At 39.5% G+C, this 15,141-nt stretch overlaps 1 protein-coding gene across 1 annotated transcript in view; it reads right to left on the bottom strand.

The window, feature by feature from the left end:
• Positions 1 to 15,141, bottom strand: part of DSCAM (Down syndrome cell adhesion molecule) — an 845,501-nt gene that overhangs the window by 161,591 nt on the left and 668,769 nt on the right. The gene's annotated exons all lie outside the window — the stretch shown is intronic.

Raw genomic sequence — 15,141 nt, 5'->3', positions numbered from 1 at the left:
GAAACAGGCTTCCATCATTGAGGTTGAGTCTACATCAAGTCATAGCTGACCCTCCCTTGAGTATCCAAGAAGGTAAATTACATGGAAGAGATTGCCAATGACCCTCCTGAGAAGCCACTGGTGGATTTGAACTGGCAGAAGCACAGCCTTAGGGTTAGCAGGACAAATCCCTATGGATTACACTACTTGAGCTCCCTTCACGGTCGAAAGGTCTGATTTAAGACAAGACCCTTTCAAGTACATTATAAGAACAACACTCAGAGGATCCTCCAAGTATTCAATGCTCTGTAGATCTTGAGGCAGTCAATGATGTGAAGAGGTGTATGTGTATGAGTCCATGTATATATGTGCAGGTGTGTATGTGTGTGAGAGAGAGTGTGTGTGTGTGTGTGTGTGTGTGTATTCACATTTTTTTTTTCAAAGTACTAACTGTGGATCTAGATCTTTCAGCAATAAAAAGCCTTCTCTGGTCTGAAAGTGCTGATAATGGAGCTGGAGAGAGAAAATAAACACTAAAGCACTTTAGCAACTATAGTGAACTCTCAAGTGCTTGACACTGGAAGGCGAAGGCCAGCAGGCATGGAGAAAGTGCTGCATGAGAGTGCTCTGAAGTAGTCAGAAGAGGTAGACCCAGGTGGGTTTAGAAGGATGGGTGGGAAGTGGGGACGTGGGGGGTGGAACCAGGTGAAAAGGAGATGGGGGAGAGACAGAAGGCACTAGCACCATATGATTAATGCATGCACAGTAGCAAAAAATGACAAGAATGGACATGGCAGAGTCACAGGGTGGACCTCGTGACTGCAAATGAGTAAATTCTGAATGGGGGAAAGAGACTAGTAGAAGTCAGAAGAGCAGGTAAGCAATGTTAATAAAGCCAGCCTATATCTATAGTTGTCCAATATAAAATCTTCCAGTGGGATCAGGTGCCTCTGGCTGCCTCTTGGTGTTAGTCTGAGTTAAACAAGGGAAGCACATTCTATTTCTAAAGCAAGCTTCTTCATTGACAGGGGTTTTTTTACTTCCAGTTGCTTTGCTCAACAACTAATGTGAACTAGGATACTTGCACAGTTTTAATCAGTTATCTAAGTAATTTCTTTGCCTAGTCAACCCCTATGGACAACCTAGTCAACAGTCCATACCCCAACTGTGAATCCAAAGGCTGTGACTCTTCAGAGGTTCAAACAGGAGGGAGAAAGGCAAGCAATCTCTTCTTGTTATGTTTTTAATAACCTCAAAAAGTGAAGGGTCATTATGAGTCAGAAACAAGCCACAGTGAGTTTAAGTCCCTTATATAAAAGTTCATAAATTTATTATCATAAGCAAACATTTATGCACAAGCCAAAAGCCTTTTGTGTTGATGACTCAGTTTTCATTTTGTTCTAAACAAGTGCCTAAAGCTTTTAGATTTTTATTATTCCATTACATAGAAATTAATTTATCACAGGAATCAGGAGTGGCATCCACTTCCTAAACAGCATACCTCTGGAAACTGTGAACTTTGATAAATGGCGATGGTTGTGGAAGGGCTTCAGGCCTTTTGTTCATGAGGTTGCTGTAAGTCGTGCTTGACTAGATGGTGATCAATAACAACAACAACATTGAACTACATTTATTTGTATCATTTCATTAATAAATTTTGCAATACAATTTCTTGATTTAAAGTGTGAAATTAACTTGATATTTTTAAAATTGAAGGAACTGAAGAACAAATTCGAGACTTGAGTTGCTATACCTAAGGATGCTATGGACAGAATATTGAATGACCCAGGAAGCATTAAAAAAAGATGAAAGGAGTATACAGAGCCACTTTAGCAAAAAGAATTGATTGACACAGAAAAATGTCATGAAACAACATATGATCAAGAAGCAATGATGATGAAACAGGAAGTTCAAGTTGTTCTGAAGGAATTGGCACAAAACAAGATCCCAGGGATTGATGGAAATACCAACTGACATATTTCAGCGAACAGATGCTGGCCTGGATGTGCTCGACAGGTTCTGCCAAGAAATTCAGAGGATTAGCTGGTCAATAAACTGGAAGAGATCCATATTTATTCCTATTCCAAAAGAAGGCAATTCCCCCAGAGTGTGGAATTATCTAACAATATCACTAATACCATCAGCAAAATTTTGCTGAAGAGTATCCAAAGATTACTGGAACAATACATTGACAGAGAATTACCAGAAATTCAAGCTGGGTTTAGAAGAGGTTGTGGTACTATGGATATCATCACCAGGGTCAGATGGATCTTGGCTGAAAGCAGAGAGTACCAGTGGGCTGTCTACCTGGGTTTCATTGACTATGTAAAGGCATTTGACTGTGTGGATTACAACAAATTGTGGTTAACCTTGATCAGAATGGGAATCCCAGAACACATGACTGTGTTCATATGAATCTATACTTGGAACAGAAAGCAGTTTTCAAAATATAGCAAGGAAACACTACAAGGTTCAAAATCAGGAAAGGAGTGCATCAGGAATGCCTCCTGACTCCATATCATTTCAATCTGTATGTTTAACAGATCATTCAGGAAGCTAGACTTCATGAAGAGTGTGGCATCAGGATTGGAAGAAGACTCATCAGCAACCTACATTATGCAGATGACATAACTTTATTTGCTGAAACTAAGAAGGACCTGAAGCATTTGTGGCAGAAGGTCAAAGACTATTGTCTTAAAGTGGATTGAAGCACAACATCAAAAAGTCAAAGATTCTCACTACTGGGCCAACTGGCAGTAACAGGATGGAGAAGAGACTGAAGTTAAAAATTTCACCTTGCTTCACAATCAATATTCTTGGCAACAGCAGTCAAGAAATTCAAAGATGAATTGCATTAGGGAAATCAGCTGTCAAGAATCTCTCCAGAGTCCTAAAGAGCAATGATTCCAGTCTAATGACTAAGGTGTGGCTAATTGAAGCCATAGTCTTTTTCAACTGCTTGCTATATATCTGTCAGCTGGACAATATCTAAGGATGACAGAATAAGAATTGACACCTTTGAGCTGAGTTCTTGGAGAAGCGTACTGAACATACTGTGGACTGCCAAAAGAACAAACAGGCTGTTCTGAAGAAAATGAAACCAAGGTGCTCTTTGGAAGCAAGGGTGGTGAAACTCTATCTCACTTTGAGCATGTTGTCAGAAGGAGACAATACTTGGAGGATGACATCATGTTAGGGAAAGGAGAAGGCTAGTGCAATAGAGGAAGACCCTGGATGAGAGTCACAGATTGTCACAGTGATTGTGACAATGGGGTCAGGTACTTCAGAGATTGTGAGGTTGGCTTAGAATAAGGTAAGGTTCAGAGCAAGTCACAGTCAAGTCACCAGCACATAATAGCAACAGCATAGTGCTTAGGGAGTTGAACTACTAACCCAAAGGGACACGTCTCTGAGGGTTCCAATCCACCAGCAGCTCCAAGGGAGAAAGATGGGCAGTCTCCTCCATGTGATTTACAACCTCTGAAAACCCCTTTCTGACCTAACGGCAATGACAGATGATAGAAAAGACAGAGTGAGAGAGAGAAAAAGATGATGGATAAAAGTGGTATATTTCTTCTGTTCCATTTCAAATATTTTTAATAAGTAAATAGAATTATTATTTTTATTTCCAGAAGATCTAATTTTTTATCTTATTGTTTTTAAAATGACATAAAAGTTATCTTTTGGGGGGAGGAGGGTATAGAAAAAAGTGCAACAATGAATGAAAATCCAAAATCTCTGTAAATGTTCATTAAAATTAATAAGATAAAATTTTTTAAAAGTTATATTTTTAACTAGTAATAATTTTATTTTTACACTAATGGTCTTACAAATTATTTGTCCTTATGAGACTGAGTTAGTTCACTCACTATAATACTCTCCAATCTTTCCCATGTTGTATGGTATTTTTCAAAATCATTATTCCTGAGAGCTGTAATAGTATTGCATCTTATGAATGTACCACAATTTCTCAATCCATTTGTTTGTTGATTGTTATTCTGATTCCTTTTTCTTGTTGTGAATAATGCTGCTATGAACATCAGTGTATAAAATCTGTTTGTGTCTCAGTTCTATTTTCCTTGGGGTATATTCTGAGAAGTGGAATAGCTGACTGTAGATAGATGTATTAAATTCCAGATTCTCGAATCTCTTCCATAGCTACTTTTGATATTTGATTCTTCTGGAAAAGCTTTGTAGAATAACTAGAATTTGTCTAATAAAATAATTGTATAACCACTGTTCACATTTTAACTTTTTTATCTAAGCAAAATTCTCCATTCACCCCATACAGTTGTATTTATCTTTGGTATAATTTTTGTGTCTTTTTTTATTTAATATTTTATCATGGTCATATCCTCATATTTATACTACAGTCTTCTGAATTATATTCTAGCTGGCTGATGCTTTATTTTATTTAATAATTTTGCCTGGGACCAGAGAATTTGTTGTTTCCTATTTTATTTTCTACCACAAATTTCAGGGAGCTCTGGTGGCCCAGTGGCAAGAAGCTGAGCTGCAATCCCAAAGGCATATGAGTCCATTAGCTGCTCTGTGGGAGAAGGATGAAAAATCTCCTACCATGTATTTGACTGCATCTGAAAACTCACCGGAGGGTCAGCTACGGGTTGGTTCTGACTTGATGGTAAACAACAACAGGCACCACAACTTTTAATCACCTTTGTGTATATAGTTTCTATGTTTTGATTATTTATTGGGATACTTACTTGGAAATATGTACTTATCCTATTTTTTTAAGCCATGCTTCAATTGGTTGTAAATACACTTTTTTTTCTTTTTATTACTTGTTTGACTGTGTGGCCCACAACAAACTGTGGCTAACTCTGAGAAGAATGGGCATCCCAGAACCCTTAACCATGCTTATGCGAAACCTATATTTGGACTAGGAGGCAGTCATCAGAACAGAACAAGAGAATACTGCATGGTTCAAAATTGGGAAGGGTATATCCCAGGGATGTGTCCTATCTCCATACCTTTTTCAATCTATATGCAGAACAAATTATCGGGGAAGCTGGGCTCTATGAGGAGAAATGTGGCATCAGGATTGGAGGAAGACTCATCAACAATCTGTGTTATGCAAATGATACAACCCTACTTGCTGAAACTGAGGAGGACCTGAAGCACATGCTGCAAAAGGTCAAGGACTGCAGCTTCAATATGGATTGAAGCTCAACATCAAGAAAACAAAGATTCTCACTGGGCCAACTGGCAACATCGTAAAGGATGGTGAAGAGATTGAGATTGTAAACAGCTTTCGTTTGCTTGGCTCCACAATCAACACTCAGCACCAGCAGCTAGGAAATTAAAAGACAAATTGCATTGGGAAAGTCTGCTGTCGGAGACTTCTCCAAAGTTTAGAAGAGTAATGATGTCAGTCTGGAGACTAAGGTGTGCCTGATACCTTTGCAATGAATGATACCTGGCCATGGTCTTTGCAATCACTTGCTATGTATTGGAGAGCTGGACAATGACTAGGGATGACAGAAGCAGAATCAATGCCTTTGAGCTGTAGTGTTGGAGAGAAGTATTGACCATACCATGGACTGCTAAGAGAACAAACAGATTCATCCTGGAAAAGGTGAAACTAGGCCGCTCCTTGGAAGCAAGTATTCTGAAGCCTCATATGACATACTCTGGACATGTTGCAAAGAGGGACCAGTCCTTGGAGAGAGACATCATGCTTGAGAGACTGGAGGGACAGTGCAGGAGAGAAAGACCCTCAATGAGATGGACTGATTCAGTGACTGGGGTAATGGAGGTCGATGAGTCAAAGACAGTAAGATTGGCACAGGATAGAGCAGGATTTAGGGCTCTTGTATATAAGGTTTCTATGAGTTGAAGACAACTTGACTGCACATAACAACTCTTTTAAATGTACAGTAAAATGTACAACTTAAGAGACTGTTTTTATCACAAGGAACATTCTCCATTTTTATTGGTATTCCAATCATAAGGTGAAGTATATTGAATAGAGTTGTTTGTTATTTCATGGTAGAACAGTTCTGAACAATCTATAGGTGCCACAGAGAATAAATTATGCCCCTAAGAAGGATACTGCCAATGATACCTATAAATGAAGTGTATATTAATATATAGTTTTATGCCCCAAATAATGAGGTTTTAAAAAGTTAGAAAAAGGCAGTTTGGAAGAAATGTCTGCTAATAGGTATAAGATTTCTAAAACACACACTATATGAACTTTTTAAGTAAACCAAAAAAATGTACATGACAATGACTGTATAAATCTGTGAACATAACTATTAAAAATCAATAAAGTTGCTTTAAAAAGACAGTGTGTTAAGTCATTATGATGCTATTAATACTTATTTTTCAATCATAATAGTGCTTACCCTATTAACAACACTATGAAGACCATCATCCACAATCAGCTTTTATCACTAATATAGAGTAAGAACTGATCCATAGCTGACCCTCCTGTGGGTTTTCAGAGACAGTTAATCTCATGGGAGGAGACTGTCCATCCTTCTCCCATGGAGCAACTAATAGCCTCCAGTGCAGCTTCTTACCACTAGGCCACCAGAGATCCCTAACCAGCCTTTAATTTATAATTAAATTTCCAACTTTACCTGATATAATTAGAATGTTTGTTTGCATTTGTTAATGAAAATATAGCATTTTCTCTTTGGGTAAGCTATGGACTATTTTTCTTGAATGAAAATCCCTTATTTGTATTTTATTTACTGTAACTTTACAAATTCAAGGAACAAGATTTGCATGAAAAAAGTTTTTATGTTCTATGACATAATTCTTAGAGTAATCAAAAATAATGATTAAACTCAACGTAATTATTTGTGGTGGTTATTGTTGTTAGGTGTCGTCGAATCAGGTATGACTCACAGTGACCCTTCAGAACAACAGATCTGAATCCTATCCTGTCCTTTGCCATCCTCATCATCTCTGATACTTGAACCTATTACTGAAGTCACCATGTCAATCTCCCTCTTTGGAGACTCTTGGGAGTCTTCCTCTCTTTCTCTGACCCTTCACCTTTCCAAGCATGGTATCACTTTAACTTATTCTTGCAATATGCCCAAAGTATAGGAAACAAAGTTTCAGCATCCTTGCTTCCAAGGAGCACTCTGGTTGCACCTTTTCTGACATGAAATCATTAAATTTACCTTAGCATTTAACTAAAAAGATCAAAGCCTGTTTGACTTTTAATTTCATTATTTGTAAAGGCTATGAAAATTCTTGAGGCTGAGATTATTATAAAGGTAAATGGGGAAAATGTATTTTATATATAGATCACAGAGATAGAGATGAGAGAGAGAGAGAGAGAGAGAGAGTACTCAAAAAGAAAAGTGCTTTTGGTAATAAGTGATAGTGGTAATTGCGGTAACAGTGATGTTGGTGCTGCTGGTGATGGTAGAGGTGGCCATGGTGGTCAGAGTGACAGAAAAAGTGGTAGGTAATGTTTGTGAAGATGGTAGTAGTGAAAGAAATACGGTGGTGGAGATGATGTTAGTAATGGTGGTGTTAATGTGGTGGTGGTAATGACTGGTTCAATGGGACAGGTCTACAGTACACAACAAGAACAGGCTAGATAGTTAAATGTGAGTTTTGGATGTGTTAAGATTAAAGAATACTTGACTTCTTAAAAAAATCCATTAATGAACATATTTTATAAATTAAGGTTCAGATATTTTAAGAACTGTTACACAAATTACCAAGTTATTAAAAAGTGAGCTGGGAAAGAAAATTAAAAAAATAAAATAAAAAAACATTAAAAAAGTGAGCTGGAAAGTCCTCACTAAATTATATGTACAAGTGAATGCAGAAGGCTGTGGATTAATGGAGTCACATGAATCCATCTGCCTGGCAGTAGACAATATTAAAAGCAAAGACCAGTTACTGAGTAATATAATTCACTTGAAATTATAACATGCTTAATTTATTTTTAAAAGGGAATTCTTTCCTTTTTAGAAACAGAGTTTAGGTAAAGTGCATTCAGTGTTGGGCTGTTAATCAAAACATTGGTGGTTTGAGCCTATCAGCTGTCCCATGTGAGAAAGATGGGCAGTCTTCTCCCGTAAAGATTCAGACTCTTGGAAGCCCAATGGAGGTGTTAATGGGATGGAATCAACTCAATAAGTGTTCGGGTTTTTCAGTACTTATTTTTTTTTAATTAAAATATGAAACAGTTTCAGATGATATCTTAAACACTTCGGCTTGAAGCATGTGTTTGCAGATGAGAATTTGTTCTCTATTTATAAATAATTTTTGAATAAAGAGGGATGGTTGACTTGTATAGGGAGAGAAGGCAGCCTAATAGGTGAGGCTGTTTTAGAATACAAAGTTTAAAATCCATTGAAGAACAACTAATACAATGGAGAAAATTTTTATTAGCTTGATGGTACTAAGTGAATGAGGCTAATGATGAAATAGAAAGGGGGGAAGATATGCAATAAGACATGTAGCCTTACAATCCTTAAAATGAAAATGTACTTAAAATCCAGTTTCCAAAATGCTAGAGAAGACAATTTTCCTAAGAAATCCCTTTGACCATGACTTATCTGTTTTCAAATCCCAGAAGCTCCAACGACACCTGACTAAATTCTATCATAATCTTTTGAGAATAAGAATCCCTTACTATTGATGATCCAACCAGAATGCCTTCCTAATTGCCTAAAAAAAAAAAGTGGTATTCTAAATCTGTTCATGTTTTCCCAGTCACCAAAGACCCAATGAGAAAATATCTTTCCCCTCCTTCAGCTAGAGAAGCCCTACTCATTCTCCAAGGGCCAGCTCAACATTTAATTTAAGAGGGTAGTTTCCTTAGATACCTTCCAATTACAGGTAGACATGCCCTTCTACTAGTTTCTGCTAGCACTCACTATTTCTTCCATTGATTCAGTGCAAAGTAACCCTGCACCCCTTTTCTTGTAGCCACCATTCTGTATTCAATGTCTGGTTTCCAAAAACTTCACAACAAACTCCTTCAGTTCAGGGATCTTCCCCTTAAGCATGCTTATAAACTCCATCCCCTTGTGCAAATCATGGTTTTAACAGAGTGGACATCATGGAAAAGTTTACTATTGGCAGAGAATGAAATTGGAGCAAATATGACATATGACATAAAACATGTCAGATAAGAATAGTCTGTCTCAATTGTGGAGCTGTAATCTGCTTGCATACAGTTTCGATGGCAAGTTGGAAGAAAGGCCTAAACTCCAGTACCGACTGAACTGTAGGCTGCATGGGCTGAGCTGGCCAGTGTACAGCTGGAGTTTTCAGGATTACTATGCAAATAGCCTGATGCAGAGATTCAGGGTGAAGGTGAGATGGATTTCAAGCTGTCACTTGACATGGCAACCATGTATAGTGAGTGATGAGCAATGGAGGCAGGGTGTCCCAGGTCCTATCTGAAAATCAGCATTGAAAGCTTTCTGGAGTACACTGTTACCCCAACACATATGGAATCGCCATCAATTGGAACTGATGAAAAGGCAGATGAGTTTGGGGTTTTCCCCCCAATAGCTCTGAAGAGCCAATGTATTTCTCCCTACGCCCTTCCCCACTTAAAACAGGTATCTAAAGAGATCTCATTCACTTGCCTATCTACTTTATGCCTATAAAGTATAAAGGCAAGACATTTTTATAGAAAGAAACACCAAAGACAGTTTTGCAGAATTATAGCAAACTCCTGTAACCAGTCTCCTTAATACATAGAGAATTTCATAAATATGGTAACAAACTTGAAGTAGGGGCGAGAGCCTCTCACTGAGTATTCCAGTGTCTGACAATCTACAGACATTCCCATGTAGGAGAATGTTGTCTTTACAGACTGCCTTCAGAAGTGAGGATTCTCTTTTCATCTAGTCTCAAAGCCCTGGGTGTAGCCTTTGAGAGAAGGCCTCACCTTCACACAGCTACCTTTCTCAGGTAATGATTGTTTTTCCATGTTGAGTTGTACTTTTCTGTCACTTATCTTTGGATCTAGTAACAAGCCTGCTTTCTTTTCATTTTGCTCTTTTCTCCGCCATCTGTGGAATCTTCTCTCCCCTTTTCAGCCCTGGAGGGTTTGTTTTTTTTTTCCTCTTCTCTCCTGCAATCTCTCCAAACAGTCTTCTTTCATCCTTCTCAGAACGTTTCTTCCAGTCTCCAAATCCCTCCCAACCCCCAATTCCTTCAAGAAAGGGCCTCTTTTGATCTCCATGACAACAGCAGCACCATGTCAATTTCTTTCTAAGGTTTGCAAGGGACTGTGTTTTATGTGTCAGTCCAAACCAGCCTGCCAGCTGCCTCTGGCAGATTCCTCCTCCTTTAAAGAGACAGAGAAACAGAAATATGCAAATAGCCACAAGCCTATCCTAGGTGCATAGATGGAAGAGGCTTTTCTCCTTGGAAAAGAACTAGCCACACCCTTTTCCAGGCACACCCCTCCCCCTTTCCACTGTGAAAGAATGGGTTTTCTCCTGACCAACTCTGCAAAATGCCTGGACTGTAGATTATGGCCTTTGAAGAACATTGTTTTGTGAAGGCACACTAAGCAATTCGATTGGAAAACGAATTGAAAAATTTTTTTTTTATGCCTCCAGATTCATTGAAAATGTTACCTGTCCTCATATTTCTTATGTCACAGGAGTGATGGGCTGTCTGACTCCTCTGTGTGTACACCCTCCAGCCCTCTTTTCTCCTCTCTAACTTAAAACAACAGCATCTTTTAGATTTACTCAGAGAATGGCTGTATTTAGAACTCTGGAAAACATTAATGGATGCCCATGAGTTGGTATGAGTGAGTTCTGGTGGCTTAGTTGGTAAGGAGTTGTGCTGCCAATCCAAAGGCAGGGGATTTGAACCCACCAGATGCTAGTCAAGAAAAGATGAGAATCTCCTCCTGTGTGATTCACTGCTTCTGAAAACCTGCTGGAGTGTCAGCTATGAGTTTGTTCCAACTCAACAGCACATAACAATATGTGTTGATAGTAACTTGATGGCAATGGATTTATTATATTATTTATATTACTGGGGGAAAAGTTGCTATAAAATCAATTCTGACTTATAGTGATGCTACAGGAAGGAACAGAACTGACTCACAGAGTTTCTAAGAATGCAATTTTCACAAAAAACAAACTGTCATACCTATTTCCCACAGAGTTGATGGCTCCAAATGGTTGACCTTTCCCTTCCTAGTCAAATGCTTAACCACTGCATCACCAGGGCTCACAGAAGTTAAGTGCTCTGCTAATAACCAGAAGGCCACTATGAGATGCAGCAAGAATTACAGGGGCAACTGCTTTTGTACTTTAGATTGTGTGTAAATCCCACTGTATAGCTGATTTTGACTCATGGAAATTCTCCATTGGCTTTCTGACGCTCTAGATTATAATAGAGGGAAATTCCCTCAGCTTTCTTCCATGGAACTGCTGATGTGCTGAACTCCACCAGGGCTCCTTTAGATTATATATAACAAAAAGGGGAAAGGGAAATCCAACAAAAGAAGCTCCCCAACCCCCCCCCCAAAACCCACAACAAAATAAAAACAGTGCTGTCTAGTTGAATCCAATTCTTTTTTTTTTTAAATTTAGGTTGTTTATTTTTCATTTCAATGAACATCTACAGAGATTTTGGGATTCCATTCATTCATTGTTGCACCCTTCTCCCCGCACAAACCTCTCCCCCCCCCACCCGCCGTTTGCTCCTCTCCTTGAAAAGCAAAAGAAAAACTCCCTCATTGGTACACAATCCCCCCCCCGCACCTCCCCAAACCCCACCCTCTACCCCCAAATATAATCCACTCTGCAACCCTCATTGCACACTCCTACGATAAAAATAATTCCCTAAAATATAAGACTGAGAAAAACTGGATGAAATATGTTTACGGCATTGAAGTCTATGGGGGAGAGAATAGTCTAAAAGTATTATATAGTCTGAATCCAATTCTTATTGGCCCTCTGTTGAATCTCTAAGACTGCAGTTCTTTCCTGGAAGAGATTCCTAATCTCTCTCTTTCAAAGTTGCTGATGAATTAAAACTGCCAAGGTTGTTAGTAACCCCACAAAGTACACACTAAACACCAGGGAGCATTTTAAACTATGTATTAAAAAAGTCAAACCCACTGCCATAGAGTCAGTTTCAACTCATAGCACCCTCCACCAAGCCTCCAAGGCAGAAAATTGTTCATGTGAGGAGACTGACCATCTTTCCCCTGCAGAGTCACTAGTGGACAGAAGCATAAATTCCATGAAGAGCCAATGAAAGAATAAGTCTGATCTCTTTTCATCCAGTAGACCACCAACGTACCTTCTTGGGGACTGATAGGCCCTGCTACCCTGAAACACATAACACTCTTCTTTGTACAACACTGCACTGTGTGCACAATTTAAAAGAAGTCAGTCGTTCTTTCAATGGCCCACATTTTGGCACCAAGAAAAGAAATTTATCTGCAAATAAATGACTCTACTGTTTTACCGCTGGTAGAAAACATATGTGGTGCTGTGTTTTTGTTTGTTTTTAAAATTTGTATTTGTGTGTGTGTGTGTGTGTGTGTACTGTCAAATCAGATCTGACTGGCAGAGGAGGAGATTGTCCCTCCTTCCCCAGCAGAGCATCTGGTGGATTCTAACTGTTCATCTTTGGGATTGCAGTGCAGCTTCTTGCCTCTAGGCAACCAGAGCTCGCCAGCGGTGCTGTTTTAGGGCCTCAAAAGTTTAAGCATTTAGAAGGTTTGGATTCTCTATAGAAGGACATCACTCTCATACAGTCTCCAAAATACATTAGAGGCGACAGGAATACCTGGCCTTTTTCAATGGCTAAATGCCACTGAACGTACAAGAGAACATACAAGGCTAGCAGGTGAACTTCACAGAGTCTTTAATTCAAGAGAGAGTGAGTCAGCAAGCCATTTGTTGAGTGGCTGGAATGCATTTGGGGTGATGGCTTGCTGAGTGTCTTCTATTGTTCAGTTCCTGTGATGCTTGCAGGCGGTGGCTGCAGTCACTGAAGCGGAAGACACCCTCCCCACACTCCTCACTGTAGCTCAGCAGTCTTGTCATGCTGCCCACTGGAATAACAACTCACTAGCTGGGGTTGAAAAAAGCTGGCACTGAGAGGCTAGCTGCATTAACCTGTGTTAGTACCAAAGGAAGGATCCACATAATAAAGAATGCCACCCACTCCACCATCACTATTAAAACAGAGACTAGCCATTTTATGGTGGTATTGGTGAATTTTGAATATTTGATGGATGGTCCGAAGAACAAAGAAATTTCTTGCAGAAGAAGAGTGGCCAGAGTACAGTCAGAGGTAGGATGGTGAAACTTTGCCTCATTTCCTTCAGAGATGCTGTCAGGAATGTGGATTCCTTTGAAAAGGCCATCATGCTTGAAGAAATAGTCAGCAAAGGAGAAGACCCTCAGTGAGACGGATGGAAGCAATGACTACAGCAAAGGGCTCAAGCAGACCAGAGATTGTCAGGATGGTAGGCGATTAGGCTGAGTTTTATTCTGTCATACACAGGTTTACTGAGTCAGAACTGACTCGATGGCACCTACCAACAAAAAGTAGATTAATAATATGTTGTTTGATTTCTTGATTGCTGTTCCCACAGGAAAATTCCATCTGTAAGTATACATGAAGGATAATGTGTAGCATAAAATCTGCCTGTTTTCATGGAATTCAAGATACACATGCTGTATAAAGCAACTGGAAAGGAAAGAGAACGCAGGAATGACACACTGCATTGGGCAAATCTGCTGTAATAGACTTGCGAAAAATGTTAGAATTGTCACCTTGAGGACGAAGGTGCCCCTGACCTGAATCATGGTATTTTCATTTACCTCATATGCACATGAAAGCTGGACAGCAAATAAGACAAAAGCAGCACAGATGAGTCTGAATTATGATGTGGATGACAAATGTTCAACATAACATGGATTGCCAGAAGAATAAACAAATCTATTTTGGACAAAGACCAAGACATTCCTCTAGGTCGTATAGCCCTGGTGTACAAGTTGCTGTCCCGCGGTCACTTGTGGTTGCTGTGAGGCTGAACACTGTGACACGGATGTGTCAAATGCGTTAATGGTTGGCTACCCAATGAGGACAGAGAGTGAGGTGGAGCTCCCCTATTAAAACAAGCTTGGAAGGAGGAGTGGCGTCCACTTCCATAATAGCTTGCCTCCGGAAACCCTATAAACCTGGAGAGAGGATGAAAAACACCCAAACGTCGAGGACTCTCCTTCATAGGGTCGCTATGAGTCACCTGCGACTCGACGACACTTAACAACAACAACAACAACAACAACAACAACAACAATTTTGGACAAAATACAAGCAATGCAATCCTTAAATGTGAGGATAGGAAGACTTCACATCCTTTGGGTGTGTTCTTAGGAGGGAGGGATTAGCCCTTGGAGAAGTATATCAGAGTTGGCTAAGTAGAAGCTCAGTAAAAAGTCGAAGATCCTTCATAAACTGGATTTATAAAGTGAGTTAGATTTTCAAAATTTCAACAATGAGCTGAAGCAAAGCAGAAATTGTGGGGATGGGACAGCACAGGGCAATATTTTGTCTCACTGCACATTAGGTCACTATGAGGTGGAACAGATATGTTTTCTAGCATTCCTTCATGGTACAAACGGCTAAACATTTGGCTGCTGATCAAAGATGGGAGCTTCAGATCTATACAAAGTTGCCTCACAAGAAGGACCAAGCAATCCAATTTAGAAGATCAGCTGTTGAACACTCTTTGGAGTCTGGGTCTTCTCTGATATGCAAGAAGTTGCCCTGAGTCAGAACTGACTGCATGGCAGCTCACTACTTAACTTGATTAGTCATTTTATGAAAAGAGAGCAAAGCCAAGTGATACGGATCCAGTGTTTCTCGGGAATAGTTTGTGATTTAAAGAACTCAGGGGGTTGGTGCAGTTTTCTCCTCTTTACGGTAATTTAGGCAAAAAAGTAAGAGGAAACACACAATGAGAGAAATCAAGAAATGAGTTAGAGTAAGTATAGGACTTTACAGAAAAGTTCACCCAACAACTGCACTCAGGAGAAAATGGGATTCAGCCCAAATAATTATCCTCGGGAATTCCTTCAAGCGGGTGATGAATTCACAGGGATGTTTCACGCTAGGTTAGTGTCACACTACTAACTTCAATCTCAGTGGAATAGTGGTGCTCCA

This window comes from Elephantulus edwardii, unplaced genomic scaffold, assembly GCF_000299155.1.
Source record: "Elephantulus edwardii isolate Elephantulus edwardi_28Jun2011 unplaced genomic scaffold, EleEdw1.0 scaffold00051, whole genome shotgun sequence".
In the NCBI taxonomy this organism is placed as follows: Eukaryota; Metazoa; Chordata; class Mammalia; order Macroscelidea; family Macroscelididae; genus Elephantulus; species Elephantulus edwardii.
The sequence above is the reverse complement of the archived record's forward strand: the minus strand, read 5'-3'. Positions and strand labels throughout refer to the sequence as shown.